Genomic DNA, 7111 nt, shown 5'->3' on the forward strand with positions numbered 1-7111 from the left:
TTAGTCCACCAACTTTACAGTGGTACTCACTTACTCAAACAGGTTTTTCCCGCCTTTGTATTTTGAAATATTGCGAAATACCTTCTAGTTGCTGCCTGCTGTTCATTGACAGCCACAACTCAACAATCAGCTGTTTTATATTTGCTGCCCAAATGCGGGATTCTCGACTGTAGACTAGGCCCATGTGCTCATAATGTGACAGAACGCAATCTACAGCAATTTGTAATAACAAGCTAGTGATCCTCTGTGGCTAAATTCTGCTGGTGTAGTAATTTCAATGCTTTCATTTATTTCCATAGAGAAAGGAGTAATTATGTAATTTGGCAAATGTATTTCAATTGATCTGCAGCACTTCCAGCACCCCTTCCTGCAGCGCTATGTTTTCTTCCATGTTCCAAGGTTGAGGTTGTGTAGGTAGGCCTACTGTTACAATTATTTTAAATAATGTGTCCGCAAGTAGCCTAGCCTACAATTACAAGAGAATAAATTCAGTAAGTCAATGAAGCCAATAGTGGTTTCAGCTATATTGTTACTGAAACGATGTAGCCTTATGAACTTTTTAAACAATGAAACAAATTTGTCAAATGACTTGTGTATTCGCAAAAGTACACTAAATGACTAAATTCACCATAAAAGTATTCACAAGTTCAGGAAAACATCAGGGAAGCTCACCAGGTAAGCTATAGGCATGATGTGTGTGTGTAGAGAGAAAATCTGTATTGCTTTCAATTGCTAGACTAATGATCATGAGCACTCACCTCAATTTAGATAACATTTCCCAGCCTAATTGTGACCAAACCTCCAAGCGGAGATTCAGTGAAAACAAAAATATGAGTTCCCATGCTTGTCTCAAAGCAGCGCATTGAAGCTGTCACTGGCTTACTGGTGCTCTTTCATGCCGTCCCTAGGAGGGGTGCGTCACTTGAGTGGGTTGAGTCACTGACGTGATCTTCCTGTCTGGGTTTGGCGCCCCCCATTGGGTTGTGCCGTGGTGGAGATCTTTGTGGGCTATACTCGGCCTTGTCTCAGGATGGTAAGTTGGTGGTTGAAGTTACCCCTCTAGTGGTGTGGGGGCTGTGCTTTGGCAAAGTGGGTGGGGTTATATCCTTCCTGTTTGGCCCTGTCCGGGGGTATCATCGGATGGGGCCACAGTGTCTCCTGACCCCTCCTGTCTCAGCCTCCAGTATTTATGCTGCAGTAGTTTATGTGTAGGGGGGCTAGGGTCAGTCTGTTATATCTGGAGTACTTCTCCTGTCTTATCCGGTGTCCTGTGTGAATTTAAGTATGCTCTCTCTAATTCTCTCTTTCTCTCTTTCTTTCTTTCTCTCTCTCGGAGGACCTGAGCCCTAGGACCATGCCTCAGGACTACCTGGCATGATGACTCCCCAGTCCACCTGGCCGTGCTGCTGCTCCAGTTGCAACTGTTCTGCCTGCGGCTATGGAACCCTGACCTGTTCACCGGACGTGCTACCTGTCTCAGACCTGCTGTTTTCAACTCTCTAGAGACTGCAGGAGCGGTAGAGATACTCTTAATGATCGGCTATGAAAATCCAACTGACATTTACTCCTGAGGTGCTGACTTGCTGCACCCTCGACAACTACTGTGATTATTATTATTTGACGATGCTGGTCATTTATGAACATTTGAACATCTTGGCCATGTTCTGTTATAATCTCCACCCGGCACAGCCAGAAGAGGACTGGCCACCCCTCATAGCCTGGTTCCTCTCTAGGTTTCCTCCTAGGTTTTGGCATTTCTAGGGAGTTTTTCCTAGCCACCGTACTTCTACACCTGCATTGCTTGCTGTTTGGGGTTTTAGGCTGGGTTTCTGTACAGCACTTTGAGATATCAGCTGATGTABGAAGGGCTATATAAATACATTTGATTTGATTTGAATTAAAACGGTGCTCGAATTATCAGTTGACCGCACATAGCAATTGCTGAAAACATTTTTTTAGGTATCCTGACGGAGCACCATTTTTTAATTATTACTAAGCCATCATTTCTGAATGAACGTTGATACCAAAGCCTATTGTATAAAATCATTTTAGAATATACTGACAATGCATCATCCAAATTGGATGATTGCCTATGCCTACAGATAGTGTAAGTGGCTAAAGGAAAAGGTTCTATTTTGTTAATCCTAAAACACCAAATTAGGCCTACCTTATCATACATTAGGCCTACCTTGAATGATGTAAGTGAGCAGCCACCGCATGACAAAAAAAAAATCACAATCATGCTAAATTGTCATAATAAATAACATGGTGTTTTTGGTTTAACAGTACCCTGACATTATCATGCTATTGTATTCGGTTTGTTACGTAGAATACTAATTCGTCGTCAAGTGATCTTGCGAGACATAGCACCATTATGAGAAGTGGCTCTGCTGCGCACCGGCAGTAACCGGCAGCACCTTACCCGTGATTATAACGGCTGGATGACTTCGGGAGTTTCACGTAACCACAGCTCTATCAAATAAGTGGCGCATTCAGTAACTACCATTTTTTCCCCCGCCATTTACAGCAGCGCAAAAGATTCAGGGCTGACCCAAAATCATTAGGGGCTAGAGCTCCGAAAGCCAGGTCCTGGTGACGTCCATGATGGGACCATCTACCATTAATGAGCACCATTAATGAGCACCAGTAAAAACACATGTTTCCCCCCCCCCAAATGGCACCCTGTTCCCTATATATGCACTACTTTTGATCATAATGGCCCTGGTGAAAGTAGTACACTATAAAATGGAATGGAGTACCATTTAAAACACCATCAGGTAGTGTGTGCCTGTGTGGTCTGGAGAACTGGGACTACCTTCCTCATGCTCCACTGCTTCTCTCTCTCTAGCCATTCAGGTATCAATTACCTGGTCTGTGACGTCAGTAGCCCTTTTTAGCCCAATCATATGATGCAAAACTCGTTCTGCCAGCTGTATTTCTGCCTGCTCGAGCAGTAATAGCTCAGATACACGTGAAAACATGAAATGACCCCGGAAATCGATAGAATATCGCTCAGAGATGCACAAAAACGATATAGCATTCAAAATGGGTGAATCTTTCTTTTAATGTGCATCTCCCTGTTCCTCTCCCCTCCTATCCATCCCCCTGTTCCTCTCATCTCCTGTCCATCCCCCTGTTCCTCTTCTGTCATCCCCCTGTTCCTCTCCTGTCATCCCCCTGTTCCTCTCCTGTCCATCCCCCTGTTCCTCTCCTGTCATCCCCCTGTTCCCTTCTCTTCACCCCCTGGCTCTCCTCATCCCCTGTTCCGCATCCCCCTTGTTCCTCTCCTGTCCATCCCCCTGATTTCCCTCTCCTGTCATCCCCTGTGCCTCTCCTGTCCTCCCCCTGTCTCTCCTGTCATCTCCCTGTCCTCTCCTCTCCCGTCATCCCCCTGCTCTCTCCTGTCCATCCCCTGTTCCTCCACTCTCCTCATCTCTCCCCTCCCATCCATCCCCTTGTTGCTCCCTCCATTGGTCCTCTTCCTGTCCATCCCCTGTTCTTCTCCCTCTCCTGTCATCCCCCTGTCCTCTTCCTTGTCATGCCCCCCTGTTCCTCTCCTCCTCCTTCATCCCCGGTTCCTCTCCTGTCCATCCCCTGTTCCTCCACTCTCCTCATCTCTCCCCCTCCCATCCATCCCCTGTTGCTCTCCTCATTGCTCCTCTCCTGTCATCCCCCTGTTCCTCTCCTGTCATCCCTGTTCCTCTCCTCATCTCCTCTCCCTGTCATCCCCCGTTCCTCTCCATCTCCTCTCCCTCATCCCCGTTCCTGCCTGTCCATCCCCCTGTTCCTCCACTCTCCTCATCTCTCCTCTCCCATCCATCCACTTGTTGCTCTCCTCATTGCTCCTCTCCTGTCCATCCCCCTGTTCTTCTCCTCTCCTGTCATCCCCCTGTTCTTCTCCTCTCCTGTCATCCCCATGTTGCTCTCCTCTCCTCATCGCTCCTCTCCTGTCCATCACCCTGTTCCTCTCCTCTCCTTTATGTAACACAGTAAGACGTTCATTAGGCATTCAGTATTGGGCGCAGCAAGAGAGAGGGTGGGAGAAAGGAAAGGAGGGGGAGAGAAAGAAGCCTGGTGAGAGTGAGTGAGCAGAGAGGGAGAGAAAGAGAGACAGGGATGAAGAGGGAGAGAATAGGATAGAGGGAGGAAAGGCCGGTGAGAGAATGTGGGGTTGGAGAAGAGCGAGTGAGGGTATAGGGAAAGGGAAAGAAGGGAGGAAGAGAATGGAATAAAGAGTGGACCGACGGAAAAGAGAAAGCGAGATAGCAGGTTTAAGAGGAGCCAGATCTTTAACTGGGAACCCTGGCAGGTTGCGCTGTGGTTGACGGCCAATTAACACCACAGTCCTTTCTCTCTCTCTCTCTTCCTTGTCTTTCTCTCTCTCTCTCTGTCAACATGACTCTATGTTATGCATATTTCATTGGCTTAATAACCTGAAGCCGTCTCTGTGCCTGTACTGACAGTGTTATTAGACACCTGCCCCGTGTGTTGCTGTGCCCGCCTTTTAACTTGTAATCTGGCACCGTCATTGCATAAGCATGCAACGGTGGATCTCGCACCATAAATAAAGATTCTCGTCTCGTTTCACCTTGAGCAAACGTTTCGAATTGTTCTGAAGTCAATTGTATAAATCCTTACTGCGCGCCGAGCGGGCACAATGTGCTAGCTGTGAAGTCGGAGGCCGTAAAATGTGCCGAGCTAAGGTCCCCTTAACCTTCATCAATCCAGCGGGGTTTTTTTMGGTTTCATAAATGAGCAGAGCCATATGGCCATTTCAGCACTGCCTATGCATAATGCAATAGATAATGAGGACAGTTCTCAGAAGTCTAGACAATTGACAATTTTACATTCATATTGTACGTAATTGGGTGACATTGATTGATTGTTGGGGGTATTTTTACAGAGGAAACGAGAGGTCCGCCTTGGTTTGACTCTGGGGTTATGTCTGAAACTGAGCCCCATTCCCTATAGGCACTACTTTTAACCAGAGCCCTCTTTCTTTAACACTATACTTTTCTCTCTCCCTCTGTCACTCTCTCTGTCACTCTATATATGTTGCTCTCTCTCCCTCTGTCACTCTCTCTTTCACTCTATATATGTTGCTCTCTCTCCCTCTGTCACTCTCTCTAGAGCAACATATATAGAGCAACATATATCGAGTGAAAGAGAGAGTGACAGAGGAGAGAGAGCAACATATATAGAGTGACAGAGAGAGTGACAGAGGGAGAGAGGCAACATATATCGAGTGAAAGAGAGAGTGACAGAGGGAGAGAGAGAGTGAAAGAGAGAGTGACAGAGGGAGAGAGAGAAACATATATAGAGTGACAGAGAGAGTGACAGAGGGAGGGAGAGCAACATATATAGAGTGAAAGAGAGAGTGACAGAGGAGAGACAGCAACATATATATAGAGTGACAGAGAGAGTGACAGAGGGAGAGGGAGCAACATATATAGAGTGACAGAGGGAGAGGGAGCAACATATATAGAGTGAAAGAGAGAGTGACAGAGGGAGAGAGCAACATATATAGAGTGAAAGAGAGAGTGACAGAGGGAGAGAGAGCAACATATATAGAGTGACAGAGGGAGAGAGAGCAACATATATAGAGTGAAAGAGAGAGTGACAGAGGGGAGGAGAGCAACATATATAGAGTGACAGAGGGAGAGAGAGCAACATATATAGAGTGACAGAGAGAATGACAGAGGGAGGGAGAGCAATATATATAGAGTGAAAGAGAGAGTGACAGCGGGAGAGAGAGCAACATATATAGAGTGAAAGAGAGAGTGACAGAGGGAGAGAGAGAAACATATTTAGAGTGCACAGAGAGAGTGACAGAGGGAGAGAGAGCAAACATATATCGAGTGAAAGAGAGAGTGACAGAGGGAGAGAGAGAGTGAAAGAGAGAGTGACAGAGGGAGAGAGAGCAACATATATAGAGTGAAAGAGAGAGTGACAGAGGGAGAAGAGCAACACATATAGAGTGAAAGAGAGAGTGACAGAGGGAGAGAGAGCAACATATATAGAGTGAAAGAGAGAGTGACAGAGGGAGAAGAGCAACATATATAGAGTGAAAGAGAGAGTGACAGAGGGAGAGAGAGCAACATATATAGAGTGAAAGAGAGAGTGACAGAGGGAGAGAGAGCAACATATATAGAGTGAAAGAGAGAGTGACAGAGGGAGAGGAGCAACATATATAGAGTGACAGAGAGAGTGACAGAGGGAGAGGGAGCAACATATATAGAGTGACAGAGAAGAGTGACAGAGGGAGAGGGAGCAACATATATAGAGTGACAGAGGAGAGGGAGCAACATATATAGAGTGAAAGAGAGAGTGACAGAGGGCGAGAGCAACATATATAGAGTGAAAGAGAGAGTGACAGAGGGAGAGAGAGCAACATATATAGAGTGAAAGAGAGAGTGACAGAGGGAGAGAGAGCAACATATATAGAGTGAAAGAGAGAGTGGCAGAGGGAGAAAGAGCAACATATATAGAGTGACAGAGGGAGCGAGAGCAACATTTATAGAGTGAAAGAGAGAGTGACAGAGGGGGAGAGCAACATATATAGAGTGAAAGAGAGAGTGACAGAGGGAGAGAGAGCAACATATATAGAGTGACAGAGAGAGTGACAGCGGGAGAGAGAGCAACATATATAGAGTGAAGAGAGAGTGGCAGAGGAGAAAGAGCAACATATATAGAGTGACAGAGGGAGAGAGAGCAACATATATAGAGTGAAAGAGAGTGACAGAGGGAGAGAGCAACATATATAGAGTGAAGAGAGAGTGACAGAGGGAGAGAGAGCAACATATATAGAGTGAAAGAGAGAGTGACAGAGGGAGAGAGAGCAACATATATAGAGTGAAAGAGAGAGTGACAGAGGGAGAGAGAGCAACATATATAGAGTGAAAGAGAGAGTGACAGAGGGAGAGAGAGCAACATATATAGAGTGAAAGAGAGAGTCGCAGAGGGAGAGGGAGCAACATATATAGAGTGACAGAGAGAGTGACAGAGGGAGAGGGAGCAACATATATAGAGTGACAGAGAGAGTGACAGAGGGAGAGGGAGCAACATATATAGAGTGTGACAGAGGGAGAGGAGCAACATATATTAGAGTGAA

The sequence above is a fragment of the Salvelinus sp. IW2-2015 genome, linkage group LG14 (genome assembly GCF_002910315.2).
Source record: "Salvelinus sp. IW2-2015 linkage group LG14, ASM291031v2, whole genome shotgun sequence".
NCBI lineage: Eukaryota > Metazoa > Chordata > Actinopteri > Salmoniformes > Salmonidae > Salvelinus > Salvelinus sp. IW2-2015.